The following is a 17,839-nucleotide window of genomic DNA, read 5'->3' on the forward strand; positions in this document are numbered from 1 at the left end:
CTCAAACACAGCAACCATTGTGAGGAGGTGTCTTGCTCTGTTTTACACAGGGTGGCTCGGAATCAAAACAGCCTCGGCAGCAGCCGCTAACGACAAGTAGGATATGACTGTGGTCCAGGTCCAGGGTCCAAAGGAGAATTGTGGGCAACAAGGGGCAGGCTTCCCTGTCTGCAGCTCCCAGGGCTTTCTTGGTTGAAGCTTCAGTATTCAGAAAAGATTTATGGTCAGGAAAATAGCCCCTTTCCCCAAAAGAGGCTAAGGGCCTTTCCTCTTGTAATCTTATTCTGTCCACTAGGTGGCAATCACATAGTTGGATATGTGGAAAGGTCCCCATTGATTGAATCTTACAGCTTCTGCAGATTTAACTCTTAGGAGGTTTCATAAGTGCTCTGCAGGGTCTGCCTTGTAAGTCTGTTGGCCAAAAGTGGTTTCCCGCTCTGTTCCGTCAGTTCCTTACTCCTGTTGAATGTAGGATTCTGTACTTGATCTTAGCCACAAGGCCAAGAAGTGATAGAATATAGGATTAGGAACACAGGTAGTATTCATTCACGTGAACAATTTGTTAGAATTCTTTCCTAGTTCCTTTTGGGTTTTAAAATGGGTCAGACTAACAACACAAGTTGGAAAGTTGCTTAATATCAGATCATACGCCCTTATGATTTAAAAACATAAATCTGCCTCCATCATTTGGGGTGATAAGGGAATCCTGCGCTTAGAATTAGTACCACACCACCTCTGAGTCACCATCTCCTCATTACCAGTGGGAAAAACAACAACAAAAGAGCCCTAAAACCTACCCTTTTACACTCCCAACCTCCTCATCTCTATCTGCTTTGAATCCGCTGGAATATATATATATATATATTTTGAATCCACTGGAATATATATATATATAAAATGCCATTTATTTTGGTGTATGTCATTCACCACAGGAAACCTCAGATCTCATGTGTCTGATCTCCATCTGGTTTTCAGTATCTTCTATTCTATCCCCTCTCTCATCTCTCTTAAGTTTCTGAAACTGACCTATTCCGCCCTGTGGAATTCATGGGCAGTTATCCAAAAATCTCCTCCTTATCTTCAGTTTTACACTATCAAAAACCTGCCTTGACCTAAGCAGGACTGCGTTTCCCTCTTACATGGTTAGGTTTTTCTTCCCATAAATCTTACCTCGTGGGCCTCCAGGGTCCCTGGGTGGAACAAACAGGTGAGCACTCACCAAAAGGTTGGCAGTTCCAACCCAGAGGCACTTTGGGCAAAGAACTGGCGATCTGCTTCTGAAAGCCCACATCCTTGAAACCAAGACGACGGCGTGCACGTCCCGCTCCGCGCGCATGGCCCCGAGGCCCGTGCACAGGAGCCCATTGGATGGCAGCTCCTTTGTTTCGTTCGGTGGGCCTCGTGGCGGATGTGCTTTTAGTTTTTCACTGCCGACTGCAGCTCATTTGACCTCTCTTTTCCCTATAGACAAGAAAATAACTTTCCAATCTCATGACATCAGATTATATTCCTAGGACCTCTCTTTGGGTGCCTGCTCATAACTATTAATATCCCAACCCCAAAAAATGTACTTAAAAAAGAAAACACCATCAAGTCAATTTTGACTCTCTAGTATTGCTCTAAAGGCTGTAAAAATTTTTTTTAATCATTTTTTTGAGCGCTAAGGCTGTAAATTTTTATGGAAGCACACAGTCTCATCTTTCTTCCACCAGGCTGCTGGTGAGTTTGAACTACCAGCCTGTCAGCAGCCCAATGCTTAACCACTGTGTTGCCTGAACTCCCCATATAACCCATGCTTCTCCTTATTTCTCAACCATTTTAATTCGTGGCCACTCTCCCCAATACTACTGCTTTCTTCATTCTTAGCAATTTCTTTACACACAGATGATTCTAACAATATTCTGGGCTTAAAATTCTTTGAAATCTTCTGATGACAGATCGTGTCCTCTACCTCATCCATTTACTCCTATGATTACTACCAAGAACTATAGCCCTTCCGTGATCTCAGTGTAATACTGTCCACTTCCTATTCTTTATGCTCACTTTCCCTATTGTCCTGACCCCAAGAAACCTCTGGCCCCACTGAGACTTCTGAACCATTTATCCTATCTTTTCACTAGCCTTCACTCTCCTCTTCAAGCTAAACTGCCCTGCTCCATCATCATAATAATCATCCTATTCCTTTTTTTTAAAAATCATTTTATTAGGGGCTCATACAACTCTTATCACAATCCATACACACATCAATTGTGTAAAGCGCATTTGTACATTCATTGCCCTCATCATTCTCAAAACATTTCCTCTCCACTTTAAGCCCCTGGCACCAGTCCTCATTTTCCCCTCCCTCCCCACTCCCCCCCATTCCTTTTATTCTTCCCTTATCTCTCTCTTCATCATACTTGAGGGGCAGACCCCAGTGTTGTTGTTGTAGTGTTCAGCGCTCTCAAGCCAGTTTCAACAGTACAACAGAACACAGCACTGCCCAGGCTTGTGCCGTCCTCACTGCTGTTCTTGGGTCTGAGCCCACTGTTGCAACCACCGCGTTCATGTCTTGTGGAGGGTCTTCCTCTTTGTCATTGACCCTCTACTTTACCAAGCATGATGTCCTTTTCCAGGGACATCTCTCCTGAAAACATGTCCAAAGTACATAAGACAAAGTGTCGTCATCCTCGCTTCTAACCTTACTTAATCCTCACATTCTGCCTGTACTTCTAAGACAGATCGCTTGTTTCTTTTGCTAGTTTGTGGTACTCAATATTCTTCTCTAGCACCATACTTCAAATGCATGGATTCTTCATTTTTCCTTAATCAACTGTCACATGCATATGGGGCCATTGAAAATATCTTGGCTTGAGTTAGGTCCTCAAAGTAGCATCCGTACTTTTCAATACCTCAGAGAGGTCTTGTGCAGTAAATCTGCCCAGTGCAATGCATCGCTTCATCTCCTGACTGCTGCTGCTTTGAGCATTGCTTGTGGATCCAAGCAAGACGAAACCTCGGCACTTTCAATCTTTTCTCCATTTATCATGATGTTGCCTGTTGGTTCAGCCAAGAGAGAATAATCTTAGTTATTCCCATTCTGTTTGCTCTGTCCCTGTAGCTAAGCAACTGAGCACGACTGGAGAAAACCACACAACCACCCTCGGTGATACACTTTCTTCACTCGGTGTTCAGGACAACAAACTCTTTTCCTCCTATTGCCCCTCCCGCCTCTTATCAGCTCAATTTTGTGGTGATACTTTTATCCTTGATGGTGCCCAGACTATCATATTTTATACACACAGTTCCCTACTCGCCTTCTCCTCATTTGCAGTTACGGTTGCTGTTTGGTATTTGGGTTTCTGTTTTTTCTTCACTGGGAAAGTTGCAGCAATCCAAAGAGAGTTTGTAGGGACTACCCATCACATGCATCCACGTTCAGTCTTCCTGTTATATCGGCCCTGCTTAGACCCATGCGTGAAACGACATCACAGTACCATGCTCGTTTCAATAAATTGACAGGAGACGCAGAAAATATAAAGCAAAAATCTCCCACCTCACTCCCTAGAGTGACCAGAGGGAGCAACTTTAAATATGCTCTTCTATACCCTTTATGTGCATGTTTTCTCTTCTACCTGAGTTCAGGTGAGACATTAACACAGAATCTTACTTTACTGGAAAATTAAGGGACAGGAGAGTTAAAAGATAAACTCGTACACCCACATTTTTAAATGCAATCTGTGTGATCCCATATGGTACACATTGCTCTGCATTTTCCTTTTTTTTTTAGCACGTTTTAGTGATTGGTTTCTGTCAATAAATTCAAATTTATATAATGCCTTAGATTTTAAATTTCCAATATTTTAAATATTACAAGCACTGCTGCAGGAAACAACTTTGTACATTTATCTTTGCAATTGTGTTTTTCTGTACAGAAAATTCTCTTAAATTTCTGGTCCAGGTTACTGTGTATATTTCCACCAGTAATACAGTTTGACAGGGGAAAAGCAAGACCTTGCTTTACTCTGAGAAGCTATAATGCTGTGCTGAGTTTTCTTATATATCTTGACTCTTTCCTCATTTGTAACTGAGATGGATGGACAGTAAGACAGATAAAATGAGACAGATAACCTGAAGTTACCGTTCAGATCCTGTTACTATACATTTTTCTTCTTCGTGGCATAAATGTCTTTGGTGTTATCATTTGTGATCTAAAACGCCTTTTTGGTTTTTAGAGCTTTTCTAAGCTCTTGTGCCAGTTTGTTTTGTTTTGGTCTGAGTTTTATTCTCTTATTCCATGCATGAGGGCTCAGATAATAGGAGTTGCTGCTTGTTTACAACCAGAGTTTTGGGGGGCATAGAATAAACTGGAGCAGAACTTTAAAATAGTTGCATAATGCTTGCTGATGTCGTTTCCAGCATAGACTGAGTGGTGGAGATTTAAGGAAGGGTGTCATCAGATAAAGGTAATTAAACTTTAATTCTTTCTAAACTGGAGGAATTTGATGCAGTGTATCTGCAGCAGCATGTTCTCATTTTCACCACCAGATGGCACATGGATCTCTTCTATTTTAGATGTGTCATTGTTACGTTAGGTAGTGATGTAAGGAGTGATGCAGTCACGTTAGAGAGAGGCATCTTTTGTCGTTTTCACACAAAGTGCTTGGTATGCTGCCCTCTACTGGTCAGAAAATGCATTTGGAGGACTGCTCGCAGTCAAATGAAAAAGCAGGAAGCTTTAACCGGCCCTCCTTGCAAAAGGATCTTTTCTATTGCAATTATTTATTGGAGTATATAGGAGTTGATTATTTGTAGAAGCATGTTCTAATGGGCACCCAGAGTCAGCAGAATGTTGTGTTTGTTTTTCAGTCTGTTTGCTTTCCGGAATCATAGCTATGTTTTGTTGTCTTTTTTCCTCAGAGAACTTACGGAGAGGGTTATGCTTCAGGATGATTGTCTTGCCAGCTCCCTCTTTATTTTTTTATTTTTTGCCAGCTCCCTCTTTATGTGTGTGTTCGTAACCCCAGTAGTTATACGTTTACATTTCCATCTCTTATCTCCATGTCAGCTGAGGAGCTGCTTATAGAACATCATAGAATTGGCCACTAATCATAGTTAGCCAGAGATAACTGTTTCCTTAAGGGAATTCTCCTGGCCTACTTTGAATAAAATGTGCTGCTCCAGAAAGATTTGTACAATTAACCTTTCTGTGTCACTTATACCTGCTAGCTCCTAATTATCCCAAAGTAATCCCCATTTTAGAGCCTCTTTCTAGATTGTAGTTGCCTGCATGACTGCTCTAGACATATGTCATCTGAACGTGCCATCCACAATTGTCTGCAGATTTCAGATTTGAGTTCTAACAAAATTCCCCTTAACTATATTCTCTAAGACTTAGACCATCTAATAGAAGAATTGGTATTGTCTAGTATGTTGCCATATTAGTGCTGTCCATAGTCTCTATATTTCCATGGCTATTTCTATGAGTAGCTATCAAATTTGCATGTGCATAAGAATTACATTAGGAGTTTGTTAAAGGTGTAAATTTCTGGGCTTCACCTCCAGACAAACACCTACATAGTTTTGTTAGCTCCTGGCCTGGCTTTGATACTTTGGTTCAGTTTTTTTTCTCGTTTCACCTTCTGCTCACAGGCTTCCCACTCTGTGCTGCAGTCTAGGAGCTAGTCTCTCTCGGCAACATTTCCATGTCTCTATCAGACGAGGTCTGTACTAGTATTATCCCTGTTCTTGTAGAGGTCGTATGAGATCGAGTAGAACAATTCAACATTTTCTGTTGACTGCTGACATTTTGGAGAATAATTTTAGGAACTTGAATTTTAAATTTTTATTTTTCTGTACACTCTCATCTTCCCAGCTAACTCTTGATAGATATCTTAGAAGAAAGATACTTTAATGTGAATTGAAGAAGTTCTCTGAGGTCACTAAGTAGCTGGGAACCACTTAGAGACTGACTTGTTTGGGGGAGGATAATTGGGGAGCAGAGTGATTGGAGGGCTCTCAGGATATACATCAAAAGTGGCGTTGCCAGAAACTGGCACAGAACTGAGCTTTGGGGTGACAGAAGAATGATTCAGGGATGTTTAGTTACACACTTGATCCCCCAACTGTTACCTTAAAGAAAAGGCACTGCTTTGCGTTCCTTTAACATATTGTTGGCTCTGAAATGACTTCTGCTAATGCTGGACAAGTCTCCCTCTGCTAATGCTGGACAAGTCTCCCTCCAAATTTAAGGTTGTAGTCAGGTCAGGAAGGACTGAGTATATGTCTCCACTACAGTGCTCCTTCTGGGGCTTGTCTGTCTTTCTTTATGATCCATTTTTTCTTAGTAAGTGATATAGGTAGTTCAGAAGTCAAGATGATACGAAGTCTTATTCCCATTCTATTATTCATCCCTCTCATCTTTTCTCCTTCCTCTCCTTCTGGAAGTGACCATTACGATTTTCTTTTCAGAATTAAAAAAAATGCAGTTACAAGCAAATACTAATATAGATTCTTAGCATTCCTCCACTTTCCAATTGATAGCTTGCTCTCTATACTGATATAATACCTGGCACCTGGAGAGTGTTCTTAGTTTTAAAGAGTAATCTAATGTTTTTCCAGTACACTTGTATTGCTTACATAATGAAAACAGGGATAGAGTTAAAATAGTCTAGTGAAGTAATTGCCACCCCCTTTCTTTTCCTTTTTTGAAACAATAAACTTCTATGATGTGATTGCGTCTTCGCATGTTCTCCCTACAAACTTTCATATGTAATGATGGACTGAAGAGATGGTTGCCTGCATCAGCTCTCTAAATATATAGCCACTCATACTGCAGGCTTATAGCCACTATGGTTTAGGGAAGCCAGCTGGAAAGTTCTGTGAAAGGGTCTTCCAGCCACCATTTCCTTCCCTGGAGCCCTGTACTCCTGGGCAGGAGCAGCACTGAGTATCACTAGCACAGGACATTAACCCATCATGAAGTATGGTCTTCGAAGGAAAGCGGGGACCTGGCTCATTTTGTTCGTCCTTCTACCTCCGTTTTTGTTGTGGAGAGTAACAGCTTCTAGAATGTGCACACTGTGGCTGTCCCATTTTGGACCTTTGAGCCATCTGTCACCTTTGGAGCAACATGGCGTAGTGCTCACAATTCAAGGTGACATGAGAAAGGCAGGAGACTGATTATGTGCATCCTCATTACAATCTTTTTTTTTTTTAAGACAGAAGTAAAAGATTTGATGGGAACATACCACAATACTATAGGAGAAGTCGTGTTAGGATGCAACCTTTTTTCCCCTCTATCAGCTTTTTAATAACGTGGTTATTGGTTATCTTTGTATTCTAGCTGTAAGGCCAGTGGGTTAAACTGGAAGTTTTCTAGTGTCCAGGATGCTCAGAGAAGGGTTTCTAGAAGCACTTGGACCTAATATATTAATTCTTATAAGGCAGAGTCCTAATATCCATTTCTACCCAAGCAGGTAATAGCATCCCTGTTTCCACTCTCCAAACTGATCTTAGCCTGCTTTGAAAGTTAATTTCTCTATTTGAAGAAATTAGATTCAAGTATAAAAAGGTCTTTGTTCTTCTTCAAGCCCTCTTGGGCCCTGGTGCCCCAGTTATAGGCGTGGGTCACCCCATTTCTGCACGATGGAGAGAGAGCCCTTCTCCTGATGTGCTGCACTCTCAGCTCTGTTGCCAGTCAGTGATGTCTTCTTTGGGAATAATCGATCAGAAGAGAGGATCCTCTGCTCCGTGTGTGTGTGTGTGTGTGTGTGTGTGTGTGTGTGTGTGTGTGTGTTTAAATTCCCCTTGGCAGGAGAAACTACTCAAATCTTGCTGAGAAGAAGGTCCCTCCCTTCTCGGTTCTGCTTGCATTTTTCTTTTCATCCACGGGGTGAGCGCAGTTGAGCTGTTTTGGCTCAGGTTTCAGGCTGTGAGGTCAGAGAGCAGTGATTGGAGGAGAATATCAGGTGACTTTCAGTAACTGTGATGCTCATCCTGCCCTCATCCCCACCCCTTCTCCACCCTTTCCTGACTGCCTCCTCGGGAACAAAGAAGGGAAAAAACCAGTGGAGTGACGGAGTGACGGAAACCAGCAGCTGCTTCTGCAGAATCATGCTGGGGGGCGGGGGGTGTTTACTCCATCTGTTCCCTTTGTTACGCTTTGACCCTCCCAGCCCCTCAGTGGAGGTTATGGCTAGGATTCTTTGTTACCAAGAAGGTTTAGAAATCTGCAGCCCACCCAGTGTTTTGGTGCATGAGTGAGACAGCAGAGATTAAAGCTGCTCCAAGCACCTAGAAAAAAATGTAGATATTTTCCCTTTCATTCCATCCTTTCCACAGATAACTACTTAATTAAAGTCAGGTGGTAGAAGCTTACCACAGTGTTTCTAAATATTAAAACAGTGCTGCCTAGTAGAAATGATCTTCACTTTATAACCAAGACATCTGAAGAACATTATCAAGATGTCTTTTCCTTACTAAGGTCTCTTAGCAAGTGCATATCAAAGCCAGCCTTTGAGCCCAGATCTGCGTAATTGAAAACGCAGCACCCCGTGGAAGGAGTGGCAAGAAGAGAACCCGAGATGCTTGCTTCTAAGGACTGTGTCGTGACCTTGTGCCAGTGCCCTTTTGTTTTTGTTTTAAGGAAGGGAAAAGAGACCCTACATCCAAATATTTAGGGAACCCTTTATTAAGTCTGATGCAGGACAAAGAGAAGTCCTTTGGATGAGGGGCCATCAGCAGGGGGCTGTCAAACTGTCCAGGATACACAGCCATGTGAATGGAAAGGCAGAGGGAAAAAAGCACCACAAGATCATGATTGGCAGCAGACAAATTCATAGCTGGAGGGGTAGTGGAGGTTTAAAAGGCGCCATGGCTGAGATACCTACACTATTGCAGAGAGAAAGGTTTACTGGATTGGTTCTGAGGCCGTCTTGGTTGGGGCATGTTTCATAACTGTGGAGCCACGGTACCCCCCTGTCAGGGCATACTCGGTCCAAGTCCCTGAGTAGTCTTGGGCCTAGCAGCAAACCCAGTCTACTAAAGGAAGAGCTTTTTTACTTCGCTGGTCAGAAAGAGTTCAATGGAGGGCAAACCTATGTGGAGACTCAACATGGATTTCGGGCTCCCACTCTAAACCCTAACCTCCCTCAAATCTAGTGCTCAGAGTTTAAGTTCTAACATACTTTCCTAGGGATCCGTGACTTGATTTATTCAACAAATATATTCCAAGAGAATAAGCAAAAAGGGAACTAAGAAACATGTCAATCTCAACAATAAAATAAAAAAGAAAAACAAAACATGTCAACCAATTGTGATGTATGGGCCTTACTGAGAATCACACAAATTTTATGAAACAATTGACGTTTGAAACAAGTGGAAATTGGTGTGGTAGAGAATGGTATTGTGGCTTTATTTTTCGTAGACATTATCTTTCAGTGATGTATATTGAAACAAGACTGTATGGTATTACTATTATATGATATATGATGCCTTGAATTTAGAAGCATGTAGGGTAGAAGTGAAAGAAAGCTGGTAATGCAATAGGCTACATATTGGGCTGCCAACCTCAAGGTCAGCAGTGCATAGCCACTAGCCGCTCCTCAGGAGAAAGAGAGGCTTTCTACTCCTGTAAAGAGTTACAGTCTCAGAAACCCACTGAGGAAGCTCTCCTTTGGCCTGTAGAGTTGCTATGAGGTAGAATCAACCCCGTGGCAGTGTGGTTGCTTTGGTTTGGAGGTAGAAGTGAAAACAATTTATCACTTATGGTTGCAGCTGCTTGAGGGACACATGAGAGTTCAATATGTTTGTGTATATTTTTCTCAACATTTTTTTTTAAAGGGAGGAAGGCCTTACTTATTCTTTGTACCTTATAATGATGCCTTTCCCCTGCCCTCTAGCTTCACTGTTCCCTGGTATAAACCTGCCCCACCCAGTTGCTGAGCCATCCATGCTTGGGGCAGTACCTGCCCTTCCAGTCCCTACCTAGCCACATCTCTGAAGCAGATCTCTTCTGGGCACTCCCTCACTGAGTCACTGGCCTGGGTGTGCTGGGAAAGTCGATGACTGTACTGCCTGAATGGTCAAATGCTTGGTGAAGTGCCTACATTTCTAATATTGCTTTTCTGCCACCCTTTCCGAACTTTCATCCCGCCCCTTCTTAACTCTCTCCCACTGGGTTCTTACACGTTGGGCTTCTTTGGCATTGTTCTTGTCTTTTGGGCTTATCCATTTTTGCCACTTTGCTTCTGTCCTTCCTTACAGCTTGCATTTTCCACCCATGCCATTCTAGTTCTGTGGGATTGAGCCAATGTGTTGTTTTGTACAAACGGTCAGGGATGAGAATCTGGCTACCTTTGGGCCAGAATCACTGCGATTCATGTGGTGTGCTCTGTGTTTTCCATCTTGTGGTGTATCCCTAAACTCTTCCCTCATGTGTATTATACCTCTGAGGGCTCTAAGCTAGTCATCTCTATGTGGGCAGCACTGACAGGATCCTGCTCTCCTTTTGCAGAATCTGAGTTCTTGTAGAATCTGATAAACAGTTATGGAAAATAGCACCTATAGCAAGCACTGAAATCGCTCCTCTGTCCGAATGCCTGACATCCATCTTTTAAGTAGCTTTACCACAACACCAGCACAAAAAATACAGGTCAGTGCATTCATCTTTACTTAACACAGTATGGCACTGTATGAAAATTACACCTGCACCTTCCTTGCTTTCACTGGTGAAAATTGGTCTCTGATGTGCTCAACGTCATTTACCCCCACCCCTTCAGTTTCTTCTTTTTCTGCACTCACATGAGCGAGATCACACTATCCATTTTAACTTGCTGAGTGACCTCTCTTAGCTGGCCATGGAACTGCCAGGCGAATAGAAACTGCTTATTAAGGGCCCTCACCTTTCAGCCATGCTTTGGAGATCTAGGACTCTTCCACAAAAACGTTCCTTCTTCAGTGAGAACTGCAGTGGTACCAAAGGCCATTTAAAAAAATAAAAACAAAAACTTCTTTTTGTGATTCTCTCTTCATGTGTATATGTACTATCTATATTTCTACCACTATTACTCATTTTAGAAACATCGCATAAACTCCTGTATTTGTGCTGCCTCATTTAGATCATGGAAAACATGAACACTTTTACTTTATTTTAGACTCAGAATTTTTCAAGCTGTTTCTGCCTTTTCCACCGTTCCGTCCCCTTTTAGTCACAGGGTATTTGGCTTTCTCGAGGGAGGTGCAGCGCAAGATTACCGAGGGTGTTTCCTGTAGAACAGGGACCAGTGCCACAGGCAGCGTCTTGGAAGTAGTGCTGGTGAGGTCGTGAGTAAGTGAAATATAAGTTTAGGTTGGAATGTGCATGGCTCAGCACGTCTCAGCCCTGCATGTGTAACTGGCTTCAGAGCCAGGCTGCTCTCAACAGTGTTTCCCCAAAGCCCTTTCCCCCTACCCACTCCCACCTGCAGTTCTTAAGAACTTGGTTTCCAGGATGTCAGGGAGCTCCCCCACTCCTCTCTTTCCTGTTTGTGGGTTTCATTGAAAGAAGCCTGGACAGGAATTCCTGGGGAAGTGATGGCTGTAGCTGTTGGACTCTGGAGACCATTAGCTCATGAGCTGGAGTTAGGGAATACTGTGCTATAGAAGGGCCTCCCTTCCGGTCTGTGGGCTCTTAGAAACGGTTGCTCCTATCCAAGACTCAGGGCTGCAGACCTAGTGGCTCTGTCTTAAAGACTGGAAATTATTTCCCTTCCTTGTGCCTCAGTTATCACTCTGAATTTGAGAGTTCAACATAGGTATCAAGAGTCATGACAGAATTAGCCTGTACCCTCTAGGATTGGTCCTTTTTATGCAAAAATGGTGAAGAAAGAGAAAAACAAGGTCCCTGTGTTGGGCGGCAGGGGGTGCCCTTTCCCTTCACTCTACTGCCTGGCACTCCCTACTGCATTCAGCCATTTTAGACAGATTGTTTTTACTCCCTAGCTAACTCCATTTTGTGTTTGTGACGCAGGGGAAAAAAAGAGCTTGGCTAGGGAGGATTCTGGTTGGAGGGAGGGAGGGAGGGAAGGAGAGGGAGAGAGAAGGCTGAGGCGGGGCTGCAGCCGCCACTACTCAGCAGTTGCTCATCAGGGACTCACCTTGCTGCCGGCTGCCTGCATCCTGGATAATAGATGCAGCAAGCCCCTGCCAGCTCAGCAAAGACAATGCTTTTGGGGTACTGGACACCTCCAAACAGTAAAGGGATGCTGGCTTTTGAAAGAGCAGATAAAACATTCCCTCTGCTTCATCCAGAGACACGTAGCCTGGATTTAGGTCAGCTTTGTTACAAAAATATGTAAAGTGGTAGTCTAAATGTTAGGGCCAGCTCAGAAGAAAGCTAGCCTTTTCAGTCAGTTATCAGGGGAAGAATCAGTTATGACTGGGGTGGGGGGCGAGGGGACAGTATGACTTCAAAAAAAATTTTTTTTTCCAAGAAAAAGCACACATATATGTAATACACATACACACGTAAAGAAAATAATACCACCCATGTGCCCATCACCTAGTTTAAAAGCGCACCATATGGCTTAACAAAAAAGATAAGACATGAAATATCCCTTAATATCATTGGGTCAGTGTTGAATTTACCAGTGTCTTGCAGGAGGCTTTGTTGTGGTGGTTTTTACAGCCTGTTTGTTTGCATCAAGCCAGATATAGTCCATTCATTGTGATTGCTTGATGCCTCTTACTTAGTTTCTCATCGGTAGGTTCTCTCACCAACTGCATCTTTTTATTGTTGCTAACCTTGCCATTTGTTTATAGACTGGTTTTCTTAGAGAAAGAGGGAGGAGCTCGCAGGTTGGGGCTGAGAGGATATGGAGCCATCTGCCCCCCCTTCATCGGACAGAGCCCTCATCTTTAGGATTTCCTCTGGAGCTGACTGGAGAGGAAGTGGAGAAGCAGTGCTAGGACCTACCTGGGAGCAGAGTTTGTTTCTCTTGACATGATAACCTGTTACCCAAATTCTTGAGAGAAGCTTACAGACTGTTCTCAATTGAGAACATGAACATTTGCAGAAGTGTTCAAATGTTCCTGGGGAAATTGGAATGAAAAGTTAGTGGCGTTTTCCCATGAACTTTTAGAGCCTCCTGTGTGGCAGCAGACCATACCCTTCCCTAATTGTTAAATGGCTTTGTTTTAAAGTGTCGAGACATGGTCCTTGCTAGCTGTGCAATGCTGCATCCTGGGTGATTCCAGAGCCTCAGCTCTATCTCCCAGATCTTTCTTTTTATATCAGTGGCAGCCTCTCCCCCATCAGACTGAGCAAGCGCATCATGGGGCTATTTTATGGAAAGAAAACAATATAATACTAGTTTTTGAGGGTGGGGGGCATACTGAAAATTCCTTCCTGGCTTCAGGATTATAAAATCGTCACTGCTCATGTCCTTTCTGGAACTGTTCCCTGGGATGGACTTAGCTGCAGATTTGAGGTGAAAGCTCTTTCTCCCTTTCTAAGGCGGGTCAACAACTCTGACTTTTAGCGACCACCGCAGGCAGTCAGTTCCCTTACTCCAGAGGAGAGCATAGGTTATAAAAGGGAAGTTGTAGGGTCTGCCTTCTGGGCAAGGCTGGCAAGGCATTCGTAAAGTCTAGTCCTTGGAGACTACGTTGGCCATGTGCCTAGTTTGAAAACCGTAGTTTCCATTAGCAAAGGGCTTAGAATCTGCTAAAGAGGTCAGGCTTGCAGCTGCTAGAAGCACCGGGCCCTGGCACTGCTGCGCATGTTTCCAAAGAGTCAGCTAGGTGATAAGGGTCTCTCTTTTCTACTGTTGTCTGTCACACTCATTTCGAGAGAAGGTTCACTTCCTTCCCTCTGCAGTAGAGTGTGTACCCATTTCTGGTTTTGTCCTTACAAATTTTACTTAGTTCTATAAATTGAAATTACTTGGTCTTAGATGTCATTTTCAGTGAGGTGTGTCAAGAGGCTTTTATGCTACACTTTCCATCTTTCCATTTTTGGCGTTAGCCTTTCAATCTTGCTTTGGAAAAAAAAACCCAACACTGGAACCCAAGCATTTCCAAGGTTGTATGTCAAATTCATAAATGTGTATGCAGACCAAGAGCCAGTTGTTGGAACAGAACAAGGGGATACTCACTCAAAAAAACCTGATTGCCATCGAGCGAAGCCGACTCATAGCAACCTGTGGGTACTACATGGTTTAAGATCAAGAACGGTGTGCATCAGGGCTGTATTCAGCCTGTATGCTGAGCAAGTAATCAAAGAAGCTGGACTACATAAGAGCATGGCATCAGGATTGGAGGAAGCTTTATGAAGAATTTTCAGTATGCAGATGACACAGCCTTACTTTATGAAGATAAAGAGGACTTGAAATGCTCACTGAGGAATATTGATGACCACCTTCTCGATATGGGTTCCATTTCACTGTAAAACAAAAACCTCACAACTGGACCAGTCACCGCCATGATAAACAGATGATTGAAGTTGTTGAGGACTTTATTGTACTTTATTGTTTGACACTCAATGCCCATGGCGCATCAATCAAGAAACCAAGTGATTGGTCAAGCCTGTTACCAAAAAAACCTCCTTGAAAAGTGTTAAAAAGCAAAGATGTCACTTTCAGGTCTAAGGTTCTTCTAATTCAAGTCATGGTATTTTCCGTCTCCTCATATGCATCAAAAGCTGGACAATGAATAAGAAAGACCAAAGAGCTTTGCGCAGTGGCAATATCGTAGCCAATGAGGTGTACCCGAGGCGCGATTATTGCTAATTGAAAACTTTTCCCAATACCCCGCCGTGACGACTTGAAATATAGTCGGCATTGGCAATTTTTGACAGTCCCCCCGGGGACTGAAAAAAAAAAAAAAAAGACCAAAGAAGAGTTGATGCCTTTAAATTATGGTGTTCACAAGAGTATTCAATGTACTGGCAGAAGAACAAAAAATCTGTGTTTGGAGAAAGACAGCCGGAACGCCTCTAGAAATAAGCTGTCTCAAGTATCAGGAGGACCAATCCCCAGAGTAGAACAGCATGCTTGATAAAGCAGCGCATCAGCAATAGAAGAGGAAGACCCTAACAAGATGGATGGATACAGTGGCTGCAACAATGTAAGGACGGTGCGGAACCAGGCACTATGCATTCTGGTTTATGTGGAGTCCTTGTGGGTCAGAATGGGCTCACCAGCACGTAACAGTAACAGCATACAGTTACCTGCAATGCTGAACGAATATACCATTCCTCTGTAACAGGACCGAGAAGGCTGCTCATGGGAATACCCTACTGGTACTTCATTTTTCTTGTATCACTGGTGGCCAGAGTGGAGTTTCATCCCAACCCAGTGTCAAAGCTGAACTACATGGTGCTCAGAACCTCTTCTGTCTTGCCTTCTTACAGTTTCAAAATTTGATATATTGCTACATTATCCCACTGCACTAACAATTCAAGGTATTTTAATTTCTATAAATTCCCCTATAGTCTTTGCCTGTGCTATATATATTACATATAACATTTACATGGTTGAAGCTAGAGGGGTTTGTGTGTGTGTGCGCCCCTAGAATGCTTCAATATTTTAGCTTGAGGTTTAAATTTTTTTCCTCATTGTTTTCACCTTAACACACGATGAACATGTTCTTCCTTTTTGGTTTTATAACTCCAGATCTTTGTACATTTCATTATAATGGATTTTGTTTCCACAAGGTCCCTTTTGAAATTTTCTGTTCAGTTCTTTGATTTCATCCTTTCTTCCATGTTCCTGAGCTACTCTGTATCTAAGAGTGGGTATCTGAGTCTCTTCTGACATTCACTTTGGTCTTTTCTTTCTGTCCTGTCTTGTTAATGACCTTCTGCTTTCTTCATGTATTCTTTTTTTTTTTTTTAAATCATTTTACTGGGGGGCTCCTCCAACTCTTATCACAATCCATACATCCACCCATTGTGTCTAAAACATTTGCACATTTGTTGCCATCATCATTCTCAAAACATTTGCTTTCTACTTGAGCCCTTCCTTAGTATCAGCTCCTCATTTTTCTCCTCCCTCCCTGCTCTCCCCTCCCTCATGAACCCTTAATAATTTATAAATTATCATTATTTTGTTATATCTTACACTGCCCGGTGTCTCCCTTCACCCATTTTTCTGTTGTGCATCCCCTAGGGAGGAGGTTATATGTAGATCCTTGTAATTGGTTCCCCCTTTCTATCCCACCTTCACTCCACCCTCCCAGTATCGCCACTCTTGCCACTGGTCCTGAGGGGTTAATCTGTCCTGGATTCCATGTGTTTCCAGTTCCTATCTGTACCAGTGTACATCCTCTGGTCTAACCTGATTTGTAAAGTAGAATTGGGATCATGATAGTGGGGTGGGGAGGAAGCATTTAAGAGCTAGAGGAAAGTTATATGTTTCATCATTGCTATGCTGCACCCTGACTGGCTCATCATGTATGATCTTCTTGATGTCATCTTATAACTTGTCTAGTCTTCATGTATTAAGTAAGGTTCAGTGCTTCAAATTTGTTCTCGATGTGGTCTCTAAATTTAGGTGGGATATACCCATGGTTGTATTTTGACCCTCATGGGCTTGTTTTAAATTTTTGGCTTCAACATGAACTTGATTGATGATACAGAGCTTCTACATAATTTCTTCCCACCTATATAGTCACTCTGATTCCTGTGTGTTCCATAAAGGAGCCCTGTTGTCACATAAGCAAGGTTGGCGGTTCCCACCCATCAGCTACTCCTTAGGAGAAAGATGAAGCTATTGCTCCCATAAAGATTATACAACCTTGGAAACCCTATATAGGGTTGCTATGAGTTAGAATTAACTCAATTACAGTGAATATTCCATTTGGTGACATCCACGTGTATGTATGGTCACTGTTTATATTATTGGAAAAGGGAATGAAAAATCAGTTTTGCAAAATTCTATCATGTGAGCTCCAACTTCATTTCTGTCACCAAGGCCATATTCTCCAATCCTTGAGCCTTCCTCTTTGTTTTTAGATTTTGTATTCTATTCACCAATCATTATCTATGCTTCTTGATTGCATGCCTGAGCAATAGAATTCTTCAATTTCTTCATCATTGGCTTTAGTGTTTGCATAAATAGGTCTCTTAATTAGACTTCCTTATAGGCATATAAATATTACCCTATCACAGACAGCATTGCACTTTCGTATAGATCTTGAAATACTCATTATGATGATGAATACAACACCATTCCTCTTGGATTTGTCATTCCCAGCATACTAAGCCATATGATTTTCTGACCCCAAGTAGGCTGATACCAGCCTGTTTCAGTTCACTAATGCCTAGGATATTGTCTTTATATGTTTCATTTCATTTTCGATGAATTCCAATTTTTCAATATCCATACTTTGTACATTCTACATACTCCTAATTAATGGATGCTTGCAACTATTTCTTCTCATTTTGAGTCATGTCCCATCAGCACATGAAGATCTGAAAGGCTTTGCTCCATCTATGTAGCTATTCTTTGAGGAAGCAACTCTATCTTAGCAGTAGTTGGGATGTCTTTCCACCTAAGGGGCTCATCATCTGGCACTGTATCAGACAATGGTCTTCTGTTATTCATAAGGTTTTCAGTAGCTCATTTTTCAAAAGTGGATCACTACTTCCTTATTCCTAGTCTGTTCTTGCTCTTTTTTTTTTTAATTGTTTTATTAGGGGCTCATACAACTCTTATACAATCCATACATACATCAGTTGTGTAAAGCATATTTGTACATTCATTGCCTTCATCATTCTCAAAACCTTTGCTCTCCACTTAAGCCCCTGGCATCAGGTCCTCATTTTCCCCCCTCGCTCCCCGCTCCCCCATAAGCCCTTGATAATTTATAAATTATTATT

At 42.4% G+C, this 17,839-nt stretch overlaps 1 protein-coding gene and 1 non-coding gene across 2 annotated transcripts in view; both read left to right on the plus strand.

Annotated features, from left to right (window-relative positions):
- Positions 1-17,839, plus strand: part of DIAPH1 (diaphanous related formin 1) — a 134,687-nt gene that overhangs the window by 57,253 nt on the left and 59,595 nt on the right. The gene's annotated exons all lie outside the window — the stretch shown is intronic.
- Positions 14,687-14,827, plus strand: LOC115873570. Its single transcript, XR_004048470.1, has one exon. It is a non-coding gene; the product is annotated as a U4 spliceosomal RNA (small nuclear RNA).

This window comes from Echinops telfairi, unplaced genomic scaffold (assembly GCF_000313985.2).
Source record: "Echinops telfairi isolate 266 unplaced genomic scaffold, ASM31398v2 ScPeMD7_7469;HRSCAF=8507_0, whole genome shotgun sequence".
NCBI lineage: Eukaryota > Metazoa > Chordata > Mammalia > Afrosoricida > Tenrecidae > Echinops > Echinops telfairi.